This window comes from Phyllostomus hastatus, unplaced genomic scaffold, assembly GCF_019186645.2.
Source record: "Phyllostomus hastatus isolate PE091 unplaced genomic scaffold, TTU_PhHast_1.1 phas_scaffold_21, whole genome shotgun sequence".
In the NCBI taxonomy this organism is placed as follows: domain Eukaryota; kingdom Metazoa; phylum Chordata; class Mammalia; order Chiroptera; family Phyllostomidae; genus Phyllostomus; species Phyllostomus hastatus.
In genome coordinates, this window is record NW_025334017.1 from 14,824,297 (window position 1) to 14,841,454 (window position 17,158).

Genomic DNA, 17,158 nt, shown 5'->3' on the forward strand with positions numbered 1-17,158 from the left:
AAATGGTGGCTACCGAGGACCAAAGAAGGTCTAGACCCTAACTCTAATATTTTAGAGAGAGCCTCAGGATCCGATCTAAAGATAATATGTGGAAGAGGCCTGGGAGGAATTTCCTTGGACAGTAAGGCAGAGAAGGTTTGACTAAAACAAGTAATCGGCGACCTGCCTGTGCTTTGCCTTCTTTACCTGAAAAATGAGGAAGGAACTATCTGCCTCCAGCCCTGTACGGGCTCTGCATGCTGCACCCCAGGGCATGCAAGTGGTGGCCTTGTTCTGCCACCCAGGTGCTAGAATACTCTAGAGAGGTAGGCTAGGGTACTAGTAAGAGGATAGCCTTTACAACCAGACTTCCTGGGCTCAAGCCCCAGCTCCAATACTTGCATAGTGCCGCACAGAGCTTTACAATCTATGCCTCAATTTCTTCATCTATAAAATGAGGTTCATAATAGAATCTACCTTTATAGGGTAGGTATGAGGAATAAAAATGAGGTTTTTTAGGGTGTATATGAAATACTTAGAACATGTTCTGGCATGCAGAATTGTTGGCTCCTGTTATCATTATCCCTGACCACCTCATTCCCAGCACTTCCATAACCACTGGTAGACTGAAGTCCCAAATACATAAGGTATAACATTAGGGGTAAGGGTGGGTGAAGTGAGAGAAAGGGAGACTGGGGCAGGGGGAGACACTGTCTTCTGGCAATGTGGTCCCAATGGTACAATGCAAAAATCACAGGTAGGAGAGACAGATGGTACTGTATGTACTAGGTATTGAAATATTTGAATATTTGGTTCAGCGCTTCAGAAATTAGGAGGGGCAGAGTAAATGATTCTCCCCAGAAGAGTATAACTATCCTTCATAAAAGCCCAAGAGCCAATAAGAATGGAAATGGCAGACAGATATTTCACCCTGCCCTCTGCAGTAAAGCTGGAAGGGTATTTGCCCAGGACCTAAATGACAATGGACAAACCAAAGAAAAATCAGTATCTAGTCTTTTAGCAAAGATGAGATCTCATTTTAGAATCATCAAACAGCAATAACTTACTGAAGTGCTTACTAGACAGTGTGGTAAGGTCTTCAGTTATCTCACTAAATTGCCACAACCACCCTTGAGGTTAATGCTCTCACTGTCCAGTGTCACATGGTTGTACATGGTGGAGAAACTAGTTTAAGATTTACTAACACAAAGTGATAAAGACACGTGGTTTTCCATTTCCTCATGTGTTAAGTTGGTACACTTTGTAACCTATTTCTTATAAATGAGGTTTAAAGTTTTCATTACTATTATAGTTCTTATAAAATGCTACATTTTTCTTAGTTTTTTAAAATTTCTAATTAAGCTGTATTTACAGAAAATTTTCTCAATCTCTGTCATGTTTTGCTTTTGCCAGGTTTCCCCTGCTCTGATTTCGTCTGAAGCTTGGAGTACAATGTTTTGGGCCGTGAGCCAAAGAAAGCACATGCAACTTCATTCTTTTCCTTCTTCAGACATCTCGGGAAACTGGTGAAGTTTCGTTTAAAAATTTCCTTTCCTAATTATGTTCAGATTTTTGTAGTTTTGGTATTTTGCCTGTATAACCTCATTAGGAAAGGGGAATTGAAAATTGAGACAGTCTAAATCAAAGTTTTTTTTCTTATATAATTGAGTTATCTTCACATGATTAAGGATAAAAATGAAATTTACTATGCAGATATCTGTATAGTATGCTGTTTTATTAATAAATCTTTTTATTCAGTAGGATTCAGTTTAAGTTCCATAGGATCAATTTTCTGTAAACATGTAAAAACTAATTTTCCATCTCTTACTCAATTACTTGCCTACAGAATCTCCTGCTGAAATATCAGTTTTATAACAGTAGCCAGCTCTGTTCAGTCTCTAAATTTGGGTTCCTATTCTATTCCTTCTGTTTGCACTTCCTCCTTATAAAATCTTGCTATTTCTTCATTCATGTCACTTTGTTATGTATTTCATGCCCATCGTCACAGCTATTGCTGTCCCCCAGGCTTCAGTCATTGTCAGACATGCCATTGCTATCACCCCGACAACCTCTCAGCCCATCCTCCTGCTTCTACTGTCTCAATTCCTTGTTCATACAGCTACAGGCTTGCCCACCAAACATCAAGAGTGGGCATTTCATAAATGAATAAAATGCAGTGGAAGGGAAGCATTCTATTTAAAACTAGTGTGGATAATCTATGTAGATGTATTTTGGCTATCAGTGGACCTGAAGGTGTAAGTGGCCTAACTGACTGGCTGACTTCAAGTTTTATGCATAATCTGCAGTGGAGGAAGTGCTGTAGGAGGGTCCTGGATGAACAGGCTGGGGAGCAGAAGAATAAGGTTTGGGGCTGGAATCTCAGTCTTCTAGCTTTAAAAAAAAAGCCTCATCTAAGTTTGTGTTTATTGATTTTAGAGAGAGAGGAATGGAGGGAGGGAGAGAGAGGACATCGATGTAAGAAACATTGATTGGTTGCCTCCCATACACACTGAGACCAGGAATAGAACCTGTAACCTTTTGGTGCATGGGACAATGCTCTAACCACCTGAGCAACCCAGCCAGGGCTCTTCAGCTCGCTCTTCCCTTTCTCTTTTCCAGCTTCCTCTTCCCCTTCCTACTGACTCTTTTTCTGGTCTCCTTTTTCAGTCCCTTTTTCTATTTCTTTTACCACGATGTTCTTTTTTCCTCCTTTCTATTCACTTTTTCTCCTTCCCTTTTTCTTTCCCTTGAGAACAACACGAACTCATCCCTCCCAGGGGCCCAACACATGGCCGTGCAGGTTGTGTCCAGCTCCAAGGGAGTTTCTGTTGCATGTGACCCATTGAAGCTGAGCAGTGCACAACCTGAACAGCCTTATGCGCAGCTCTGGCAGTACAGGAAATGTTAACAGGTTCAATTACACACAACTTTTTGTTTACCTTGACACATTGCAGACAATGTCAACATAAACAGAACTGAAGGCTTTTGAAAAATGAACAAATTCCTCATTCCTATGATACACCATAATCTATGTATTTATTGAACACCAATAGTATGCATGGCAATATTTAATGAGGCTGGGAATACAATAGTGAACAAAATGAACACATGTTCCTGAGATATTATAGAGAACATATATATTTGTATATATACTTGTTACAATATGATATATATATATATATTATATAGTATAACTTATTGCAACAAGTGTCATGAAAAAAACAACCAGGGTGTGTGTGTTTTCCTGTGCTGGTGTTGAGGGATTGGCATTTCAATGGGATGGTCAGCAAAGGCCACACTGAGAAAGTGACACCTGAGCATCTCCTGACAAGGAGGGTAAAAGAAAATGACTGAGTATCTGGGAGGAAAGCACCTCAGGCAGAGTAGACAAGTTTAAAGGCCCCAGGCAAGCCTGACACCGTGTGTGATTGATTCTGCAATGGTCCCTACTTAGTGATTACGGAAGTGACTGCAAAAGATGTGTGACCTGCTCCTTTTTAAAAATATTGCTCTGTAAGGTGGTGATACTGCTGTCAGCAGACTCCCCTATCTTCTAGCTTTTGCTGCTGCTTCCCTTGAGCCAACCCTGGTGTTTTGTTAAATGCTTCAGGAACCAAAAAAAAAAAGTTTGGGCCAAGTTGCCAGGGGGATACTATCAAACTAAGTGCTTCAAAATGCTTTGCTGCACAAATAGCTAGATCAACAGTAACCTTACTTGTTTATGCAGTTATTACTCAAATCACAAATATTTATCAGGTTGCTACTGTGTGCCAGGAAAAGTACTATTTCATGGACAGAGTGGTAAAAACAAAAGAATTCTGCTTTGCTGTGGGGCCAGGCAATAAAATCATCATCATCATCAAAATAGCACCAGGAAGACAATAAATAGGGTTTGCTGATAATATAAAATGGGGAACAAACTGAGTGGACTAGAGATAGGATATATACAAGGATGCTCCCCTTTAAGCCTTCTTGCTTAAGCCATTCAAGACATTAAGACACTTAAGTTGTGAGAAGGGGTGAGAAGGCTCCAGCCCTATGAAGAGGGAAGGGAAGAACATCTGGGCCACAGAGTTCCTGGACAGGACCAAGCAGGGGGTGTAGTGGAAGTGCACAGAAGGCCCCGGGGCCTGGAGTTTGCTTCAAGAGGGAGAACCTAATGAGATGATGTTAGAGAAGTGATGGGGCTGGAGCATAGAAAACTTGTAAGACATGGAAAGGGGCTTGGATTTTATTCTTCCTCCAACTGAAAGCCACTGGAGACTCTTCAGCAGAGGAATAACATGAGCTGAGCTACAAGCTTCAGCATCCCTCTTGCTGCTAAACGCAGAAGGGCTTAGAGGGGAGCACCAGTTCAAGCAGGATGACCATTTAGGAGGCCACTGTGCTTACCCCGTGAGAGATGCTAGAGGTACTGAGAGGAGGAAAGCAGGAACACAGAGGTGTATGTTGAAGGTGGAGTGGACAGCACTGCCCATGGTTTGAAAGTAGTGGGAGTGAGGAAAAGAGTCAAAAGTGACTCCTCAGGTTTCTGAATGGTGTTGTCAGTTACTAAAATAGGTAAAACTTGAGATGAAGGGGACAGGTGTGGGGGTTCCCTGTGGATTCCCCCCAGTACTTTCTGGCCACAAGTGTAGGCTGCAAATAGGACTCTTGGGTAATGGAGAAACTGCAGACACTGGGCAGCAATAGAGCCTGAGACAGCACAGGAGAAAAGTGTATGTGTGGAGGGGCTCTGGTTTCTGCTGTCGAGGCCAAAACCCCACTAAGATTTACCAGGACCTCACACTATTGCCCCCTCCTGAGGAGTGCAATGGAAGCCCCTCTTACGGGGAAAATTGAGAAGCAGATATTAAGAGATTCCCTCCAACAGGATTCATCTTTTTGCTTAAATCTAAATTGCTCATAGATTGCTGATAGGATATAATAGGCCACAGTATTAAGTACAAACTGCTAAATAGGCCTGCTTTGTGGACAGTTAGAAAATACGAACTGTGACTACCTGGCCTCAATATGAAGATACCAGTCCCCTGATCGTCAGCATCGTTATTGGGTGGAGTGGCTCTCAGTGTCTATTATTTACCATTAACACTGTTAGTACATTAAAAAATTGCTGACTTGAAAATTTAAAAAATTCACTGTTTTAATGACTGCAACTCAAAGATGGCAAAAGTACTTGATTTCAGTTGTACAACTATTGATAAAGTATTAAATAACTTTAATAAGTTGCATATTATAATAAAGGAGATTAAGTAAACTACATTGAATGTATACTATATATTAATACATATTAAAATAATATAAATTAGTAGTTTCTAACATTTGTAATGTCAAGAGTAAGCTAATTATATTTCTCAAGCATTTCTCAGCACTAAGCATGTTAAATATAAATTGAAGTCAAAACTCTTGTTTTCCTATTATAGGAATACATAAAGTTACTTTAAGATAGGTAATGAAGGAGATTGGGTATGTGGCAAAAAGTTGCTTTCATCAATTAAATCAAGGCACTACTTAAAAATAATACTCTAAGAACAATGATTCTGAATTTATCTCATGGACTGAAGTTCTAGTCTGAAAATGACTCTTGGGAGAGAATATGAATTAATGATTTCATGGACATCTTGCAAGCATCTGATACGTGCTTCCTGAATCAGGGGCACTGAGGTGACCACTAGGGGGCAGTGTCTTCAAGAAAGGGTGAGAGACTGTGGAGGAGCCCTGGAGAAAAGGGCAGCTCCTCAGTGGATAAACCCTCAAAGAAGGTTAGCGTGACCTATGTATCACTTTTTAGGTTTAAAAAAACATTTTAAATGGATTTTTATTTAGTTTTTAAATAGGTAATTTATGCTATGATTCAAAAGGACTGATAGTAGCTTTCCAATATACATTCTTGCTTCTTTTCTTTGACCCAAACAACTTCATTTCCCAGAAGGCCCTTGAAGGAGGTAAAGCCAGGTACTTAGAGGTTGTAGCAAGTCAATACTTGCCCACTTAAGCAAAACTAAGTCTAGCTTATTTCATGAATGTATGCAAAAGTTAATTTAGGTTATTTCTTGTGTATGCCTTTAATAATCACACACAAAAAGCATAAGACATCTTTCTAAAATTGGTATGAGATAATCCTTTTAATCAATCCCCTGCCATCTGGTGATTCTAATAGCCAATCACTGTGGAGATTAAATGATATCTTCATTTTTCCTTTATAAGCTACCCTGTGACATTATGTCCCTGAGCTTCCTATCAATTTTAAGTTTGAAAACTGTTTTAATATGCACAATAAACTCCTACTATGTACTGTTTCTTGACCTGGTGGCTTTAATTTCTCTATTTCTGGATTTTTGACATAGAGGGTACATGTTTCTGGAAGGACAATAAAAGGACTAATTGAGTCCCATAAACTGTTTGATGAAGCACTTAATTTAAGGACAAGAGACTTATGACTGAAGACGGAAAGGAAATGGAGCCAAACATAGATGTGGCACAGGAAACTAAATTGTACTTTCCAGATTCCTAAGAAGAGGGATACAACTTTGTGAGAATATTAATGGCTTTTGACTGTTTAAGTACCTTCAAATGATTTCTTGAAGCTGGCAGTCCATTTATTTTGAGGCAGTGATGTTTTTCTTTATCTTTAAGAGTGCAATAGAGGCTTTGAAGTAACAAGGTCAAATTCAATCACTTTTGCTCAGACTCTGCAAAAATACTGGGTTTGAGTTTCCAGAGAACATGAAGAAGTCATTTCAGCCACACTTTACCACCCACAAGTCCTTTTAAAAGACTTTCAGAAGCATCCCGAATTTGCACATTACCTCCTTGACCTTTGAGCAGGAGGTCTGAGCTGGAGCACGTGGTTTCAATTGTCTGATAAGATACATCACTTCAGTCTTGGCCTGGCTAAAGGATAAACCAGCTGGTTTCTATCTCTTCTTCTGTAATCATTAGGCATTAGGCAAGCCATGAAAATGTTATCATAGTATTTTACTAAAGTAGCTACCAAGTCTTACAAAGAATGGGGGAAAAAAAAGAAACAAAGCAAATGAAATGAGACTTCTTTAACAAAATCCCAGACTCTTGGTTCTGAGGAAAACTAAAAAAAAAAAAATTAGGAAGTTTATCTCTTCTGAATAACTGATAACCTTCCTTTCAACAGAAAATGAACATTTTAAAATTCGTGCTTTTGGCCTTAGTTGCTAGAAAGGTCACACTTAAATTTATTGGTTAATGACAGTACCAGAATTCTGTACTTTGTTTCCTAAAACAATGATTTCTCCTTCCTCTATGTAATTTCCTATTGTTTAAATTTTTGAGTGCACTATTAGTCATTTTATTTGTTATCATATTAAGTTGATCAATTTAATGTAATTTAATTATTGCCACAAAAACACAAACAAGAGGGCATAAATTGTGACTGTAAATCCAAAGCACCAAACTATTAATGATATTGAAATATAAGTCACCCTAGCAGATCCACTGAACATATCACTTTCTAACTGGACTTATGAGCTGTGTGGAAAATAACCTTAAGTACTTAGAAAGTGTATTTGCTACTATCTAAAGATGCAAATACTTGAGAACATACTGAAACTTGATGTTTTTATTCAGTAAGAGCTATTACTATTAGGACTCTTTCAATTGTATGTGATAGAGAATTCAACTCACAATGATAAGGATATATATTATAACATATATAGTGTATATATGTATATATGTATGTTACACATAACATATATTGTATATATGTATGTGTGGTGTACACATGTAATATATTATATATAACACATATGTGTAATATATGTTACATTATATAATATTTAATGTAATTGAAAAATACTAGGGTGAACCCGAAGTGCAGCTAGATCCAAGGGCTACGCAATGTTACTTATTTTGCCGCCTTCCCTCCCTCTCTCTCTCCCTGTCTTTCCCTCTTGGTTTATGCTCCTCTCCCTTGATGACTCCACACGCCTGGTAGTGTGGATCCTCATGATGGCGCAGATGGCTGCCTGCAATGACTACCTTATTGCTGACACACTGATCAACCCCAGCAGAAGAGGGATTCTTCATTTTTAACAGGCCAACAGAGCCCTGCTGTGGAGTCTAGTAGGTGCCAGATGGTTCACAATGTTTTATTTGAAACCTGTCTAAGTCACACACCCAACCACCGGCACAATTCCACTCAAACCGCATAACCTAAGAACCGGGGTATTTTCAAGGGGAAATAACGGTGCTGTATCCGAAGGAGATAGGCAACTCTCACAGATGTCGGCTACAGTATTTCACTCAACCAGACCATTTTTTTGGATCTTGTTTTTCCAGGAAATGTGCTTGCTGCTTAAATGTTAAGATTGATCAGTGAAGCAGCCAGGAAAGAAAATCCTGGTCTTGATTGCTCAGATGAAACTCCCATTAACCCCTGATGAGTTTATTAATGAAAACTGTATGGTGATGTTAATGAGTGACATAGAACAAATTTTTCTGCTACCACCAAAATTGTGTCAATGTGCTAGCTCATTCAAATACTTCACTGCATATTATGTTACAATCTTGCTAAAATATTTTTATTTTATGGGTTGTTTATAAAATCTCCAGTTTGCATTTAACACATGCTAAGTTTTTACATATTCTTTTTAGCCATGCTCAGTTGTGGGGTCATATGAAAATTCATACCTACTTGATGAATCCCTTCAATCTCTTACTTATCTTAATTATTGCAGATAAACAAGGTGTATTAAAATAAATAAGTCTCCTTTAATGATACGTGTTGGATTAAAAATATAAAAAGGAACTGAGACACACAAATGAGAAAAAAGGACATTGAGTTAATTATATTATGTGTTTGAAGTTCTTCAAGGAGATAGAAAACAAAGTTCCAGAATAGTCTGTACCTCATCTAACTTAGTGAATTTTATTTGTGTGGAAGCTGACATCAGTATAAAGTGTACAGCCCTTTAGCAACTAAAAGAAACAAATACTTGTTGTATCCTCAGTTTGAGGATACAACAAGGCAGCAATAGGCCAAGTCTCCATTAAGCAGAGGAGGCTGTGGGCTCTTTGTCCTGCTAGTCAGCAAACATGTATTGAGTCCTTACTCTGTGCTGGATATTGTGCTGGGTCTAACACGTTACAAAAACTCCAGAGGTTTACACTCTACTTAGATAACTCATGACCAAGAAACAAGTATTAATAAAAATAACAACAAAGAGTTTATTTCATCATACAGGTGACCTTTGGACACAAACCAACCTATGTGTGGATTCTGGTCCTACCATGTGCTGTCTGGGTGGTCTTAAGCAAGTTACTCAACCTTTTGAAGTATCGATTTTCTGATGTGCAAAGTGGAGACAAAAATACCTATATTTTAGGGTCAATGGGAATGTTAAATGAAATAATTAGAACAATATTTGCAAATATCTGTAAAATACTTAACACTGGGCCAGGCAAGTTTCTAAATGCTTTACCTAAATCAACTCATTTACTCTCCACAAAAATCCCATGAGGTAGGTATAACTGTTACCGACTCCATCCTGACCTTGGGGAAACCAAAACACAGAGAGGTAGGACCTTACCTTCAGTGGCAGAGTCAGGATCGGAACCAGAGCAGTTTGGCTCCCAGGCCTGTGCTGACCCAGAGATGCACCTCCAGATCACTCTTGAGGGAGAGCTTGCTGCCCAGCTGCAGTGGCATTAGGGAGCAGGTTCCTCCAGCCTTCAGCCTGGCCTAGGGCTCCCTCTGAGACAGCAAGATCCCTTAACCAGGATCACACCCTTCCTGGGGTGGCTTGTATCTGGTGACTGAACCACATTATGAAGGTCACTCAGGACACTCTGATGGGCACATTCAACACAGTGCTTTACGTCAGCTTCATCAGTCTGCACCAAGGCCAGACCTCCTCTGCTCAGACTCTTCCTTTCACAGGTGAAGATCCCTAATCCAATTGCATGGCATTTTAAGTATCCCACACTTCAACACTGATACTCTGCTCACGTTACAAATTCCTCTCTTCTCTCTGTCTTTCATTTTGGATGGTTTCAATTGCTCTATCTTCAAGTTCTTGACACTTCTGTGCTGAATTTTAATGTTAAATGGATGAGCAGTCATTACAGCCTGTTCAGTGCTTGGGAACCAGGGGCTCAGACCCCTCAGGGATGAGAGGCTAGAAAATCCCATCCCCACCCTCCATCCCAGCTAATTGTCTAGTTTAGTAGGTGCTTGCCAAGGTGAGAGGTGGGATGGTGAGTATTCATTACAGCTTTGATTAGAACTGCTGAGGGGCTATAGTTATCCTATGAACTTTGTTTCCCAGGAAATAAGCCCAACCAGAGCCTGTTCCCAGGTGGAAAAAACCTACTATAAGAAGAAAGTGGATCCAAGTAGTGCAAGAGGTGAACAATGGTCGATGCTGTGGTTCTCCACAGAGATCCTTTCTCAGGGCCAAAGAACCATCCCCACCTGATGTGAATACGGGGGCTAATGCCTTGCAGTTGTGTTCTGACTCGATCTCGCCCCAGCCACAGGGAACTGCCCCACCTGAGATTATTCTCATTCCCAGAGGGTGACCCACAGCAATGAATGGCTGATGGGAGGGTGCACCCTGACCCCCTGGCCTCCATGCGCAGTAACTCTGAAGAGCCATGCTGTCAGGAGCACGGCTGAGCTGGGGAGAGTGCTCCCTCTGCCACCACTTACCTCGTTAACCTTGTAATAATTAATACTCACTATACTTATGTTGATTACATGGGCAATGGCCTAATTCCTACAGAATTTGACACATAGTATATACGCACTAAATAGTAGTCATTTTTATTATTAAATGACAAGAGTGTGTTTGATAATCTTCACATGGCAAAATTAACTAGTTTGAGTAAGCAACCACTCACTTAAAAGCGTTAATAAATACCTGAATTGTTTGACTTGTGAAATGATTATTTCAAGAGCCCTTAGCATACACCCCCTACATGCTGGCCCAGGCCAGGGCCAAGTCACCCACCAAGCAGAACACAGTACCAGGCAATACCAGATACTGAGTATAATTAAAATCCTTTTACATTTACTTTTATACCTAAAATGATTAGTTACATCACTTGTTCAGTGTTTCTCAAGTAGTCTTTAAAGGGGACTTTGTTTTCTGATGTATAATGTCTGTTCTTCTTGATCTAGAAAACTAGATTCTACTTAGATCTTCATCGGTGACATTTCCTAGATTAAAAACTTCATTTTTCTTCAATGTGCCTAATATGAGAACAATGCAGAAAGACACAGGCAAATACTTCATTATGTTGTCCCCCAGAGAAAAAATTTCCCTACTATTTAAATATTTTCATATTCTTTGATATTTCACTGACTGTTGTTCAGTAATTTCATAGTTAAGCATTTTGATGTTTTTCTTACTGTAGAATCAAAATATCTGATTTTTTAACAGATGTTTTTACCTATCTTTATCTGGATCCCAGTCACTGGGTTGGAAATGTCTTAAAAGAGTAGCTCACAGCCTGCCAAGAGATGCAGCAGATTTCATGTTTTCTGTGTATGCCGGGGCTCCAACTTTTTGAAATAGGGGGATTATGGTACAGGTCTGCTCAGGATTTGGGTCTTTGAGTCAAAATTGTATCTGACTGCTTTGATTGCTAATTCTCCAGGAAAGATTCGTGTGTTCCTGAAGTCACTTACTCTTTTGGGGCATGGATTTACCAACAAAAGTCTGTATTCTTTATTTTAGTCCTCACAGATGTTTTATGTATTCTGTTTTGAGTTTATTTTTTTTAAAGCTACTCACCTATCAAGAAAACTATTACTTTTCCAAGAAAGATTAGGGGAGAAGGGGTGGGGAAAAAAGGCTGACTGAAGATATAAACAAATACATATACAAAGGTCATTCTAAATTGGTCTATTCACACAAATATATAAAGTCAAAACTACATCAATTGAGTAAGAATATAAGAATACATGCATACAAGAACACTCATAAGATTCATGCTTGGAATGTCATGCTTGTTTATTTGGGTTTACTTAATGGGACTATATCATTTGGGGAAGAATCCACAGAGGACAGCATGCATGCAGAGTATTAGCACTGAAGGAGGACTTACCCGGTAGGCAACACGGCAACAAGCTTACTTCGTGCTCTTTGAAATTGGGTAGCAAGATTCTCCCAAAGCAGTTAAAGTCTTGTTTGGCTAACAAACACTTTTGCAGACTAAGTTTCCATCTCTCTTATTGTGCATGCACCTTATTTCACAAGTGGATTAGCTAAAGCTCACTTTACTCAGAGGTGTCAGCTTTCAGCAAGCCATAATTCAATTCAACAGTCATGTATTAATTTAATAGAGACCAGGCACTATGTGGGGCGCTTCCACACACTTTATCTAATTTAATCCTCTTGTTACTCTCTCTCATAATTGCACCCTCATGCCCTCAGTCTGACACAGAAAAAGAAAAAAAGGAATCTGTGGGATGAAAAATTAGGCAATTGCATCTTTTTAAGGCCTCCTTTGACTGAGAATTTCTTAGCTAAATGAAGAGGGACAGGGACTTACATTATGGGAGATGTCACAAGTGTCAGACTATACAAAGCAGACACTAACTTTGTGTCATTTAAGCCTTCAATGACCATGTGAAGTGAGCCTGGACATTGCTACCTTGAAGCTGAAGAAGTTTAGGTCTCAGGTGTACTGGCCTCTTCGAGGCCCTGGGAGGTGTCTTAGCCATGGTCATGTGTCACAAACCTTCTGATGTTTGTCGTATTTGTCAATTGTTGTTTTTTATAATTATAATTAGCTTGATTTTCTCATTCTAAGGAAACATTTACTTTGATTCCTAATTTTACATTCATATCTCTTATTCTTTTTCTTAAAAAAGACTTTCAAAATTGTAAAAGCTACAGGGCCTGCAAAATCCCAATCTGTGTCTGGAAATATTATCCCCATTTTTACAGATAAAAAAACCATCAATTTGGACACTTTCAGTAACCCTTCTCACAGACCATGACTTTGAACTCCACTTTCCTGACCTCAAGACAATACTTTTGTTTGCTGACTTATTTTGGTACTTTCAAAGACTTTTTTTCTTTTTAACACAAGTGGTACACAGGCATACTCATGTTAAAAGAGGAAAGAAAAAAAGAAGGACATAAAGCAAACTAAAAATGTCCCTCCCACTGCCCCTCTTCAGACTACTTACCCCCCTCCCTTCCCAGAAGTGTGTTTATTGTTTAATCTGCCCATTATCCAAGACTCTGAAGAAATAGGGGAGAGGGGTTCTGTCAGGTAATCTGCATCTACCTAGAGAACTAAACCTAGCTACAGGCCTGTGCGCACACACAGTTCTAAGGCCAGGCTTGTAAGGGGATGTAAAACACTCAGGAAAACTAATTTAGAGAGATGATGAAAGCCAGGGAAGAGGAAATCTTAGCTTCCTGATATCAAAACAGACTAGTTGTAAATGGGGGGTGGTGGTGTGGGGAATAGATATTCTAGATACCCTCTCAGCTTTTCCTTTGAATTCTTAAGTCATTTTCAATGACTGCCTATGGCGCACCTGTTAAAGAACGCACTTGCTATGCTCCGCTCATTCCCCACATGCACGCAGGCCAACTCTGAGATCTGCTGCATGTGTGTGTCTCTGTCTAGGGTCAGAAAGAGACGTAACTTGTTATTTTTTTCAGCTCATATGGCAGTCCAATCTTTCTACCATCACTTATTGAACAATTCACTCTTTCTGCACGTATTTAATGACACTTGGTTTTAAAGTAATAAAGTGAAATGATTTTCTCATACTTTAAATGTTATTTAATTTTCATTAAAATTTCCTTCTGGCTCATAAGTATGGATTATTTTGAAGTAAGTTCTCTATTTTACACATGTTAAAACACTACCATAGATATCATTTTTTCAGAGACACACCTAAAATGTGAGGGCACAAGAGGATCCTGACCAAAAGAAAGTGGACATAGCTATGCTAAGTGACTTAAAGGCACAGTATTGTTGGATAAGTTAATGTAATAATTTACTCAAAGATATAACAGTCCTAAATTATTCCATCTTTTTCTTTTGCTCCTTTTAGTTTGTCTCTTAAAAAAACAGAACACAGCAGTATTTTTGAAAAATTCCATCTGCGACTCCACTGCCTTTTGTCAAATAAAAATAACCCCTCTATAATCAATGGGATTATATATTGATCCAAAGCTAATATATTTAAATTTATTCCTATTATCTTAGTTGTATTTTCTATTTACCGCAGCTTTGGTGGATTTTTCTCATTTTTGGTTTTATTTCTTTTCTGTCTTCTATTGAATTATTAGAATATTCATGATTTGCTTTTATTCCTCTCTAATGGTTTCAAAGTTATACATCCTATTTTTATTATCCCAATGGATATGACTTATTTTTTTGCAATCAATGCTTACACTTCCATCTTTTCTTTTATGCTATTAATTCTTTTATTTGGGTTTATTTTTCTTCTAGCTAAAGTGCATCCTTTTGGAGTAATTTCATTGAGGATCTATGGATAATAGGCTCCCATACTTAAAATATAATTTAGTGGTATATATTCCATTTTAGGTTGACAGAATGCTACCAGTATTATTATTTGTTTTTTTGTATGACATTCACCTTTTCTCTGTATATAGTCTTTAATTTTTTCTCTTTATCCTTGAAATTCCTTATTTTGTATACACTATCTCTGGTTGTGAGTTTTTATTCTTTATCATTCTCTATAATCAATGCATCCTTTCAACCTAAGAACTTCAATCTGTATTTAATTTTAGAAAATGCTTAGCCATTTAGCTTATTGACTAATAACTGTTGCATTCTGTCTATTCTCTGAATGGTTTATAATTTCTTTAATGATCTCTTTACAAAATTTTCTTCACCCCTATCAAGCCAACTGACACAGGCTTGGGCCAGGAGGCAGAGATAGATATGGGGCTGGTGAGGTTGGTGCAGGCAGAAGGAATGGGAGTTAAAGTCAGCATTAGATGTTTTCCAGCTACAAAGCCTTAATCTAAGGGGCAACAGATTCCCATTACTACTCCTTGGACCCTGGCTTCACCATGGATTACATGTGAGATTCCAACATCTCCTATACAATGTACTCTGCTGTCTGTGGTGGATCCCCTGGTCACAGGGTGGTAGTATAGTTAGGAGGGCAGGTTAAATTCCCATAAGTCATATAGGGCAGGTAAAATAGCAGAGAGAGTAAATTGCATGGACAGTTACTGGCTTGATCATCTTTACAAAGTTTCTTAAGTGTTATTCTTTCCCCTTTCAGTACCAGCAAGCACTATGTATATTCCAGGAGAAGAGCCATATACATCTTCTCAACCCCATCCCCCACATTATTAATTATTAATTATTATCACTCCTGATACCCTGGAAGGCATCTCTGAAATCTGGTTGGGTTTCCATAGTCTGCTTACATACTGATTTCTATTCAGGATATCAGAGGCATGAAGGAATCAAGCAAGTTGTGGGAGTAGAAACAAAAATGCCAGTGCTATAGGGTGTGCCATGCAGAGAACAAACACATGGATATACCACAATTCTGTATGCTTTGACTTACCGGGCTGTTGGTAGAATGTTTAGCAGCAAAAATCAAATTTAAGAGCCTGCTCTCCTGTTTCACTGACTCCCTGTGGGTGATGGTGACTATAGAGTTGAAAATATTTCTACTAAGACTTCTAAATCTTGGAGAATACTTGAGAGCTGGGGCTAAGTACACAGTACTCAATGCCAGCTGAAGATTATATTAATAAATTGGCTGGAAGTTACTGGTATTTTGTCACTGTGAAGACATGGGTAAGAGACAAAAAATAAGGATGTCAAGGGTATTTGAGATTGAAGGGAAATACAATAATTTTTGAGGAAGTTGAAAATGGTCTCATGTAGAGACCAGATTTGTTGTTGCATAAGAAACAGTGTGCTGTTACCACTATAGGACCCCTAGAGATCGCCGAAACCCCTAGTCAAAATTTTAATGGACCGTAGCAGCAAGCTGCATAGTGCTGCTGAATAGCACACAGTGTAAACACAGTATTTCCACCTGGAATGCACATCGCCAGTCCTTTCGGCAATCTAAGGAGAACACACTTCCTCTTCCTATTGCCTCCCACGAATCCTTTAGGGTTCATTTGAAATGTACCTTCCTCAAAGTAGCAGTTTCTGACTCCTTCCTCCTTTCCCTATCAACCCAAACTTTGTTTCCCTTGCTATGTGAACTACAATTACTCTCTACTTCTATTACTTTAGAAATATTATCCTTGTAATCATCTGTTCCACTTCTGACTTTCTACTGGACTATAAGCTCCAGGAAGGCGAGGGCACTATCATTTACTAGCAAGAAGTTTTACAATAATGATCGCAATTGACCAAAGGAGAGAGTGAACTTGTGGTCATCCTAGCCCCTGCATATCCCTGAAACCCAAAAAGAGATTTCTGTTTGTTGCCCTTAAAGAAACAGCTCAGTTTGCTGGTAGAGTTGAACAGCTTCAAGACGTTCAAGCAGAGGATCTCTTAGTATAACATATGTCAACTTCTAGTTTTCTGGTTTCTGGAAGGAAATCTGCCAGTTTGGTGATATGAGATGGTAAACTTAAAGAACTCTAAAATAATGACCTGAACAGACACTTCACAAAATAAGAATATTAATTGTTAATAGCAACTGAAATCATTATATATGAGGGGAATTAAAATTAAAATCATATGAAATAACAATACACACCCACTAGAATAGCTACAATTTTAAAAGACTAACAGCAGCAAATATTGGTAAGAAAAAGGAGCAACCAGAACTCTCATTCCTTGCTAGTCGAAGTAAAAATATGATAAAATAACTTTGGAAAACACTTTGGCAGTTGCTAATATTGATAACCATATAACTCAATGATTCCATTCATAAACTCAAGAGAAATAAAAACAGATATCCACAGAAAGACTTATATATGAATGTCCATAGAAGTTTCATTTATAATAATAAAAAATTGGAAACAGCCCAGGTATCCATCAGTAGTTGAATAGATAAACAAATAATGATGGTATATTCACAAATCAAATACTAATCAACAGCAAAAAAAAATAAGCTACTGGTAAACAAAAACATGGATGAACCTCAAAAATATATTGACAAAAGGAACCCAAATGAGTACTTTATGCATCCTTCATTATATAGAAATGGGTGGAACATTTGTCT